An 11,878-nucleotide genomic window follows, 5' to 3' on the forward strand; every position below is an offset into this window, starting at 1 on the left:
ACAGTTTTGTGACTTTACTTCGTGGTTATGGTGAGTTTTATCAGAATCATTCATTTCAATTATTTTATCTCAGGGTTTAGTAAAACAGCACCATCAGGTGGCCGGAACTGTGTCTGCGGTGCTACTGTTTTTAGATCATTCAACTACTTGTTTATTACTACTTGACTAGCCTGATCGAGAACCAGTCGTGACAACGACGGGATTTTGGCGGCATGGCAACGAGAGACTACTACTTGACCGACCCAGAATAATTCAACTAGAGACACAGAAACTAGAGAGTTGTTGTTGTTATTGAAGAATTTGCTTTTATTTTGTTTGTCTGCTAAATAAACATTGCAATCCTCTGGATGAGATATCTGCCTGTGTGTGTGTCATTAAGTGTGTGTGTGTGTGTGTGTGTGTGTGATTAAGCATGTGTGTGTGTCATGCAGTGTGTGTGTATATGTCATTTTATTTAATCTTTAATTAACTAGGCAAGTCAGTTAAGAACAAATTATTATTTACAATGACGGCCTACACCGGCCAAACCAGGACGTCGGTGGGCCAAATGTGTATCGCCCTATGGGACTGCCATTCACGGCCGGATGTGATTCAGGCTGGATTCAAACCAGATACTGCAGTGACACCTCTTGCACTGAGATGCAGTGTCCTAGACCACTGCRCCACTCGGGAGCCAATATTGTGTCATGCAGTGTGTGTGTGTGTCATTAAGTGTGTGTGTCATGCAGTGTGTGTGTGTGTCATTAAGTGTGTGTGTCATGCAGTGGGTGTGCAGCAGGGCGCCCTCAGTGTGTGTGTGTGTGTGTGTGTGTGTGTGTGTGTGTGCTGTGTGTTGTGTGGTGTGTGTGTTGTGTGTGTGTGTGTGTGGTGTGTGTGGTGTGTGTGTGTGTGTGTGTTGTGTGTGTGTGTGTGTGTGTGTGTGTGTGTGTGTGTGTGTGTGTGTGTGTGTGTGTGTGTGTGTGTCATGCGTGTGTGTGTTCATGCATGTGTGTGGTATCATGCAGTGTGTGTGCAGCAGAGAGCCCTCAGTGTGTGTCTGAAGGACCCATGCGATAGGCATAGAGCAGCGGGTTAAGGGCCGAGTTGGTGTGGGACAGCAGTATGGCTGCCAGGGGAGCGGCAGGGGCACGTGGCAGCGCGGGCACACTCAACGTAACACAGTTCAGATGTGGAGAGGCACAGCACAGTATGAACATGAACAACACCAGGAACAGAGAGGTGGCCTTCCTCACCTCACGACGCATACGCACCGCTCGTTTATACTCGCTGCCGCCGGAACCACACCTGGCCTTTACTGGACCTCTAGACTTAGACTTGAATTCACTGGTTACCACAGACCCAGAATCAGTTCTAACACACCTACTAGCATGGCTAGTCATTTCCCCAGCATTTCCACTCCAACTCTCACCTTCTGACCATTTATTTCAGCTCCTCCCCACACTGCTACCCCACTAACACCCCAAGCCTCAACCCTAGTCCTCTTTCTAGCCCCAGCCTCAACCCTAGTCCTCTTTCCAGCCCCAGCCTCAACCCTAGTCTCTCTTCAGCCTCATCCTCTCTGCTCCAGCCCCAGATCCACAACTCCTGGTATCAGTTCTGTCTGGTCCCCTCTCCATCCCTGGTATCAGGTCTGGCTGGTCCCCTCTCTCCCTCCCTGGTATCAGGTCTGTCTGGCCCTCTCTCCCTCCCTGGTATCAGGTCTGGCTGGTCCACTCTCTCCCTCCCTGGTATCAGATCGCTGGTTCCCCTCCCTCCTGGTATCAGACCTGTCTGGTCCCCTCTCTCCCTCCCTGGTATCAGGTCTGTCTGGTCTCCTCTCTCCCTCCCTGGTATCAGGTCTGTCTGGTCTCCTCTCTCCATCCCTGGTATCAGACCTGTCTGGTCCCTCTCTCCCTCCCTGGTATCAGGTCTGGCTGGTCCACTCTCTCCCTCCTTCAGATCTGGCTGGTCCCTTCTCTCCATCCCTGGTATCAGACCTGTCTGGTCCCCTCTCTCCCTCCCTGGTATCAGGTCTGGCTGGTCCACTCTCTCCCTCCCTGGTATCAGGTCTGTCTGGTCCCTTCTTCCCTCCCTGGATATCAGGTCTGTCTGGTCCCCTCTCTCCATCCCTGGTATCAGACCTGTCTGGTCCCCTCTCCCTCCCTGGTATCAGATCTGGCTGGTCCACTCTCTCCATCCCTGGTATCAGATCTGGTGGTGTCCACTCTCTCCATCCCTGGTATCAGGTCTGTCTGGTCCCCTCCCGGCTGCGATGCGTCTGAGCTGCTGTCGGACCGTGAGGAAGATGTGACCGTAGATGATAAACATGACCACCAGAGGAACCAGCACCAGCCCAAGAAGTTGAAGTAGACCATATAACTCAAATCGACCAAACAGGGGAAGAGACAAGCCCTGCAAAGAAAAAGTTAAGAGATTACACGTATAATTTAAAATTTAATACGGCATTATTTTGATAGAATTAGTTAGCGTATAATTAAAATTTGAAAGTTCAAGTAAACCTATACGGGTGACAACCAGGTAGTTACAGATTGTAAGATTAACATTTAAATACAGATTTAAAAGATGAAAAAGGTTCAACAATGTAATGTTATGATACGTACCCAGAATGTGGCAGTGATCCGTGCCAGCCCATCAGAGGGATGGAACCAGAGAGTAGGGCCAGACACCAGGTGAGGATCAGGGCCAGCCGGGCGTTCCTGATTGATTTTTATTTTTTGGGGTAAAACATTAGAATGGTTAAATAAACCGTTTTAAAAGTACAAAAGGAGCCCAGAGGATGACACATGAAAGCGTAAAAACATGTATTTCCAATGTGGTTCTGGGTGTCGGAAACGCAGGACATAACATGGAAATACACAGTAAAACACATGGCTAGCAGCTAACTAGCCTCACCCACCTGGGTGGACTATGATCAGCAGCTAACTAGCCTCACTCACCTGGGTGGACTATGATCAGCAGCTACCTAGCCTCACTCACCTGGGTGGACTATGATCAGCAGCTAACTAGTCTACATCCACCTGGGTGGACTATGATCAGCAGCTAACTAGCCCATCCACCTGGTGGACTATGATCACAGCTAACTGCCTCATCCACACTGGGTGGCCTATGATCAGCAGCTAACTAGCCTCATCCACCTGGGTGGACTATGATCAGCAGTAACTAGCCTCATCCACCTGGGTGGACTATGATCAGCAGCTAACTAGCCTCATCCACCTGGGTGGACTATGATCAGCAGCTAACTAGCCTCATCCACCTGGGTGGACTATGATCAGCAGCTAACTAGCCTCATCCACCTGGGTGGACTATGATCAGCAGCTAACTAGCCTCATCCACCTGGGTGGACTATGATCAGCAGCTAACTAGCCTCATTCACCTGGGTGGACTATGATCAGCAGCTAACTAGTCTACATTCCCTGGGTGGACTAGATCAGCAGCTAACTAGCCTCATCCACCTGGTGGACTATGATCAGCAGCAACTAGCCTCATCCACCTGGGTGACTATGATCAGCAGCTAACTAGCCTCATCCACCTGGGTGGACTATGATCAGCAGCTAACTATTTACATTCACCTGGGTGGACTATGATCAGCAGCTAACTAGCCTCATCCACCTGGGTGGACTATGATCAGCAGCTAACTAGTCTACATCACCTGGGTGGACTATGATCAGCAGCTAACTAGCCTCATCCACCTGGGTGGACTATGATCAGCAGCTAACTAGCCTCATCCACCTGGGTGGAACTATGATCAGCAGCTAACTAGTTTACATTCACCTGGGTGGACTATGATCAGCAGCTAACTAGTCTCATCCACCTGGGTGGAGTATGATCAGCAGCTAACTAGCCTCATTCACCTGGGTGGACTATGATCAGCAGCTAACTAGTCTCATCCACTGGGTGGACTATGATCAGCAGCTAACTGGTCAATATCCACCTGGGTGGCCTATGATCAGCAGCTAACTAGTCAATATCCACCTGGGTGGACTATGATCAGCAGCTAACTAGCCTCATTCACCTGGGTGGACTATGATCAGCAGCTAACTAGCCTCATTCACCTGGGTGGACTATGATCAGCAGCTAACTAGCCTCATCCACCTGGGTGGACTATGATCAGCAGCTAACTAGCCTCATCCACCTGGGTGGACTATGATCAGCAGCTAACTAGCCTCATCCACCTGGGTGGACTATGATCAGCAGCTAACTAGCCTCATCCACCTGGGTGGACTATGATCAGCAGCTAACTAGCCTCATTCACCTGGGTGACCTACCTGGGGCTCACGATCCTCTGGTACTGGAGCGGCAGCAGGATGGCCACGTAGCGCTCTGCGGCTACCGCTAGCAGGCTGAGGATGGAGCTCTGGGTTAGCACGATGAGCACGCTCAGGAGGAGCAGACACAGAGGCAGGTTGTGGCGCGGGTAGCCCAGGTCGGTCAACACGGCACACGGGATCGCCAGCACGCCCACAAAGATGTCGGCCACCGCAAGCGACACCTGGGAATGGGGATCGAGGATCGAGGAGAGATAAGTTCCTTTTGAAGTTACTTCCTGGGTTTTTTTTGGTTCCTATTTGCTCATCTTCTCCACAGAGTTAGATAGAGGATTCATATTTGTATGTGTGTCATTATGGTATTTGTAAAGTAGTACATTTTCTTCTCTTGTTTGAAAAAAAGCGTACGGTTAATATTGGTGATTAACCGCCACCTGCAGTGCTGGAGTACTGAACCGAATCTTGTCGTTAATTTATTGTGGCCACTAGGTGGCGGTGAAATAGCGTCAAGCCATTTTACTAACCATAAACAATCCACTTTGAAGAAGACAATCCTCAGACCATTGGCTGATCGCTCCCAACCATAGGAAATCCCCACCCAGTTGACTACTTTAAAATGGTGGAAGTCCTGAATGGCAATGCCCATGCTAAAAAAAGGTTTTATCCATCCAGAGTCATCTATCTCTATGATCATCCAGCTTCCCATTGGGATCTATTTAACAGTGTAACACGTTTCTCAGCCTCTCACCAGGAAGTAGTTTGTGACGGTGCGTAGCTTCCGGTTTCGGTTCACGGCCAGACAGACCAGGAAATTCCCAGCGAAAGCGAGGAGAGCGATGAGCAGCTCAGCGGCGATGTAGGGCCAAGTAATAGCGGGGACGGGGACGTGGCTACTGGACAGTTGGAATGCATCACAACTATCCCTGGTGCTGATGTTCATACTGAGAATACTACCTGCTGATAAACACACACACACACACACACACACACACACACACACACACACACACACACACACACACACACACACACACACACACACACACACACACACACACACACACACACACACACAGTAAAATACCGTTCATGTTCAAATAATTTTATTATTACACTTTTTCCTTCAGCTAGCAGGCTTACGTTTACCTGGAGCTGGTTAAGAGGTTAGGCTTTGTTAAAGAGGATAGAATTGAGAGACAATGGTACCTGACTGTTAAGATAGACCCTCCTCCTCCCACTGTCACTCAGCTGACTTCTCACCTGTAAGTCTACAGACTGAAAACACCCTCTCATGATTTTTTTTAAATATGAATTGTTCACTCATTCTTTGATATGCCTATTCCTTGTGCTCACCTGCTAAGCCGTGAAATCGACCCTGACTATTGACAAGCACACACACAGACACACACATTGTGTTCATTTCTATTTAACCAGTCTGATAGTGGATGTAAGTTCATTCAAACAGCAGCTGGTGATGAATAGATTAATTTTCCTTCAACGGTCGATTGTATGTACAGTATGGACACAGAACATTCATTGAAAACAATCCCTCTAATAACATCCCAGAAAACCAAAATTGTTTCTGTGAAAGTTCACAGAACATTTGTTAGGTCGCGGCAAATGTTCTCATAACACAAACTGTCTAGTTGTGCTTATGATCATAGAATGTTTGTATAAAACATTTGCCTGATGTTGCAAGAATGTTCCTAGAACACATTTAATCTGTTATTTAAAGGTTCCCAGAATATTTCATTAGGTTGTGGGAACAGTCTGACGGGAACATTGTGGGGACATCACAAAAGATATGTTCCCAAAACACAGCAACTGTCCAGTCACCTGATGTTACAAGAACGTTCCCAGAAATATTATTTAGGTTGTGGGAAGATTGTGGAGATATGACAAGAGATATGTTCCTAAAACACAAAAACATTCAAGTTCTGCTGACATTCAGATAATATTTTTATCAGGGTGCACAAACCATTCCTTTGATGTTGCTAGAACGTTGACAGAACAACCTTTCACTTCTTTATAGATTCCCCAGAACATTTAAAACCTCTTTGGGCTAGGGGGCAGTATTTTCACGTACGGATGAAAAGCGTGCCCAAAGTAAACTGCCTGTTACTCAAGCCCAGAAGCTAGGATATGCATATGCATGGTAGTATTGGATAGAAAACACTCTAAAGTTTCTAAAACTGTTAAAATAATGTCTGTGAGTATAACAGAACTGATTTGACAGGCGAAACCCCGAGCACAATCCATCCAGGGAAATTTGTTTGAGGTCATTGTGTTTTCCAATGCTTTTCTATGGGAAACCTGATGTATTAGGGCCCAGATTGCAGTTCCTATGGCTTCCACTAGATGTCAACAGTCTTTAGAAATTGTTCTATGTTTTTCTTTTGATAAATTAAGAAGCAGTCCTATTCTTTCCATGTGTCACTCAGATAGACTCAAGTCTTTTGGTGCGCGTGAACAGGAGCGCGCTCCTCGTTATTTTTCTTCGGTATTGGAAACAGTTTATCCCGTCTTAAATTTGATTGATTATTTACATTTTAGGGTACCTGAGGTTGGATTAGAAACGTTGTTTGAAATGTTTGGACCAAGTTTACAGGTAACTTATTAGATACTTTGTAGTCATGTTGGGGGAGTTGGAACCGGTGTATTTCTAAATCAAACGCTCCAAATAAATTGACATTTTGGGGACATAAAGAAGGAATTTATCGAACAAAACGACCATTCATTGTGTCACTGAGACATTTGGGATTGCAAAAAGAATAAGATCTTCAAAGGTAAGGCATTTATTATATCGCTATTTCTGACTTTCGTGTTGACACCTGCCTGGTTGCAAAATGGTTTTCATGTTTTGTATGCGGGGCGCTGTCCTCAGATAATCGCATGGTGTGCTTTCGCCGTAAAGCCTTTATTAAATCTGACACAGCGGCTGGATTTACAAGAAGTTAAGCTTTATTTTGATGTATTACACTTGTATTTATATGAATGTGAAATATTTATATTTCTATCGTTTTAATTTGGCGCACAGCAATTTCACCAGATGTTGTCAAATCTATCCCGTTAACGGGATTTGAGCTTAAGGGATCCCTAAGAGGATCCCTAAGAGGATCCCTTAACATTTAACTAGATTATGGGAACAGTTTGGGTACATCACAAAAGATAGGTTCTCAAAACACAAAATACACTCAGTTGTGATGACATTAATACAATGTTTAAGTTAAATTGCACAGGACATTCCTATAATGTTGTAAAAATGTTCACAGAACACCTGGTCTAAGTTATTTAAAAAGGTTCCCAGAACATTTAAATAAATTACAAGAGTTGTCTGGGATGTTGCAATAATAATATTCCCACAGTGTTCCACAATTTCCAAACAAGTCAGTTTTTATGACGTTCATAGCACATTTGTTTTAGGTTTAACATAATATTCCAATGATGTTCATGCAATATACGTTTCACCTTGTCTTGGAGGTCCTCAGAACCTTTCGAAAATGCTATATGTAAGTTTTGCCTAACATTACCACAACATTCTCAGTATGGAAATGTATAGCTCCTTAAAGCAGACTGCGAATACATCCCATTATGTTTTCTTCTATAGACGGATACAATCCCAATTATGGTTCTTTCTATAGACTGGAAATACATCCCCATTATGTTTCTCTATAGACCTGGAATACATCCCCATTATGTTTCTATAAGACTGGAATACATCCCCATTATGGTTCTCTATAGACTGGAAATAAATCGCATTAAGTTTCTCTTATAGCTGGAATACATTCCCCATTATGTTTCTCCTATAGACGGAATAACATCCCATTATGTTTCCTTATAGATACTGGAGATAACATCCCCATTTAATGTTCTCCTATAGACTGGAATACATCCGCCATTATGGTTTTCTCTATAGACGTGAATACGATCCCATATTTCTCTATCAGACTGGAATACATCCCCATTATGTTCTCTATAGAACTTGGAACATCCCATATATTTCTAGACTGCAACCCCTGGCTCATAACTGCGAATACATCCCCATTAATGTTTCTCATAGAGACTGGAAACCATCGCATGTATGTTTTCTCTATAGACTGGAATACATCCCATTAATGTTTCTCTATAGACTGGAATACTATCCCCATAATGTTTCTCTATAGACTGAAATACATCCCATTATGTTTCTCATAGACTGGAATACATCCCATTATGTTTCCCTCCGACATCACTTGATGTTCTAGACTGGAATACATCCCCATTTGTTTCTCTATAGACTGGGAAATACATCCCATATGTTTCCTATAGACGGAATACATCCCATTTTATGTTTCTCTATAGACTGGAATAAACATCCCCATTTGTTTCTCATAGACTTGAATACATCCCCATTATGTTTCTCTCATAACTGGAATACATCCCATATGTTCTTAGCGATACATCATAGCCACTGGAAAACATCCCCATTATGTTTCTTATAGACCGGAATACACCCATTATGTTTTGCTCTTATAGACTGGATACATCACCATTATGTTTCTCTATAGACCTGGAATACATCCCCATTATGTTTCTCTATAGACTGAATACATCCCCATTATGTTTCTCTATAGACCTGGATACATCCCCATTAGTTTCTCTATAGACTGGAATGCATCCCATCTAGTTCTATATAGCTGGAAATACATCCCCATTTGTTTTCTCTATAGACTGGAATACATCCCCATTATGTTTCCTTTATAGACTGGAAACATCCCCATTATGTTTTCTCTATAGACTGGAATACATCCCCATTATGTTTCTCTATAGACTGGAATAACATCCCGCATTTATGTTTCTCTATAGACTGGAATGAGAGAATCATCCCATTATGTTTTCTCTATAGACCTGGAATACATCCCATTATGTTTCTCTATAGACTGTGAATACATCCCCATTTATGTTTTCTCTATAGACTGGAATACATCCCCATTATGGTTTCCCTCCAGACTGGAACTACATCCCCATTATGTTTCTCTAATAGACTGGAATACATCCCCATTAGTTTCCTCTATAGAACTTGGAATACAATCCATTATGTTTGCTTTTCTCTATAGACTGGAATACAACGAACATCCCTTAATGTTTTTCTATAAGAACTGGAATACATCCCCATTATGTTTTCTCTATAGACTGGAATCATCCCCATTATGTTTCTCTATAGCACTGGAATACCATCCGCCATTATGTTTCTCAGACTGGAATACATCCGCATTATGTTCTCTAATAGACTGGAATACATCCCCATTATGTTTCTTCATAATAGACTGGCATAACATCCCCATTATGTTTCTTCTATAGACTGGGAATTACATCCCATCTATGTTTCTCTATAGACTGGGAATACATCCCCATTATGGTTCTCTATAGACTGGAATACATTTCCGCCATTATGTTTTCTCTATAAGACTTGGAATACATGCCCCATTATGTTTTCTCTATAGACCTGGGAAATACCCATCCCATTATGTTTTCCTATATAGACTCGGAATACATCCCATTATGGTTCTCTTGACTGGAATCATCCCCCATTTTATGTTTTCTCTATAGATGGAATACAATCCCCAATTTATTGTTTTTCTCTATATGACTGGAATACATCCCATTATGTTTCTCTATAGATGAATACATCCCCATTATTGTCTCTCTATAGACTGGGAATACATCCCCATTATGTTTCTCTATAGACCTGGGAATACATCCCCATTATGGTTCTTCTATGAGACTGGAATACATCCCCATTATGGTTTTCTCTATAGACTGGATACATCCCTCATTATGTTTCTCTATGACTGGAATACATCCCCATTATGTTTCTCTATAGACTGGAATACATCCCCATATTCTTAACCTGAATACTCCCCATATCTCTATAGACTGGAATACATCCCCATTATGTTTCTCTATAGCTGGAATACATCCCCATAATGTTCTCTATAGACTGATACATCCCCATTATGGTTCTCTATAACTGAATACATCCCCATTAATTTTCTCTATAGACTTGGAATACATCCCCATTATGTTTTCCTATAGCTGAATACATCCCCATATGGTTTCTCTATAGACTGGAATAACATCCCCATTATGTTTCCCGTCTATAGACATGAATACATCCCATTAATGTTCTCATAGACTGGAATACTCCCATTATGTTTCTCTATAAGACTGGAAGTAAACATCCCCATTATGTTTCCTATAGACTCGGAAATACATCCGCCATTATGTTCTCTTATAGGACTCGAATACATCCCCATTAGTTCTCTAAATAGACTGAACTTACAATCCCCATTTATGTTTCTCTATAGACTTGGAATACAGCCCCATTATGGGTTTCTCTATAGACTTGGAATACATTCCCATTATGATTCCACTCAGACTGGAATTACATACCCATATGTTTCCTACTTAGACTGGAATAATCCGCCATTATGTTCTCTTCAGACTGGATACATCCCCATTATGTTTCTCCTATAGACTGGAATACATCCCCATTAATGTTCTCTATAGACTGGAATACATCCCCATTATGTTTCTCTATAGACTGGAATACATCCCAATTATGGTTTCTCTATAGACTGGAATACATCCCATTATGTTTCTCTATAGACTGGAATACATCCATTATGTTTCTTATAGACTGGAATACATCCCCATTATGGTTTCTCTATAGAACTGGAATAACATCCTCATGTATGTTTCTCTTATAGCATGGAATACATCCCATTATGGTTTCCCTCCTAGACTGGAATACAATCCCATTATGTTTCTCTTATGAATGGAATACATCCTATGTTTCTCTATGACTGGAATACTCACTCCATTAATGTTTCCCTCTTAGACCTGGAAATACATCATTATGTTTCTCCTACGACTGGAATACATTCCCCATTATGGTTTCTATAGACTGGTACCTCCTTATGTTTCTCCTATAGACTGGAATACATCCCCATATGTTTCTCTATAGACTGGAATACATGTTCCTAATACATCATTAGTTTCCTCTATAGACTGGAATAACTCCCACTTATGTTTCTCTATAGACTGGAATACTCCCATTAATGTTTTCTCTATGACTGAAATCATTCATAGCTGAACTCCATTATGTTTCTCTATAGACTGGAATACATCGCCATTATGTTTCCTATAGATGGAAATACATCGCAATTTGTTTCTCTATATGACCTGCGAAATACATACCCATTATGTTTCCTCTACTAGACTGGAATACATCCTCCATTATGGTTCTCTATAGAAGGAATACATCCCCGGATTATGTTTTCTCTATAGAACTGGAATAATCCGATCTAATGTTCTTCTTTCTACTAGACTAGGAACATCCCCATTATGTTTCTCTATAGAACTGGAATACCATCCCCATTATGTTTTCTTCTAGTAGACTGGATAATCTCCAATTATGTTTCTCTATAGACTGGAATATCCCATTATGTTTCCTTCTCTATAGACTGGATAAACTCACATTATGTTCTCTATAGACTGGAATAACATTTCCCCATCAATGTTTCTCTATGAGAGCTGGAAAACATCCCCATTTATATGTTCTCTCTATAGAC

The 11,878-nt window shown here is 42.6% G+C and overlaps 1 pseudogene; it reads right to left on the reverse strand.

Moving 5' to 3' along the window:
* Nucleotides 1–996: 996 nt before the first annotated feature.
* Nucleotides 997–5,205, reverse strand: LOC112076727 (adenosine receptor A2a-like; annotated as a pseudogene).
* Nucleotides 5,206–11,878: the final 6,673 nt, after the last annotated feature.

Source organism: Salvelinus sp. IW2-2015, unplaced genomic scaffold, assembly GCF_002910315.2.
Source record: "Salvelinus sp. IW2-2015 unplaced genomic scaffold, ASM291031v2 Un_scaffold3960, whole genome shotgun sequence".
NCBI lineage: Eukaryota > Metazoa > Chordata > Actinopteri > Salmoniformes > Salmonidae > Salvelinus > Salvelinus sp. IW2-2015.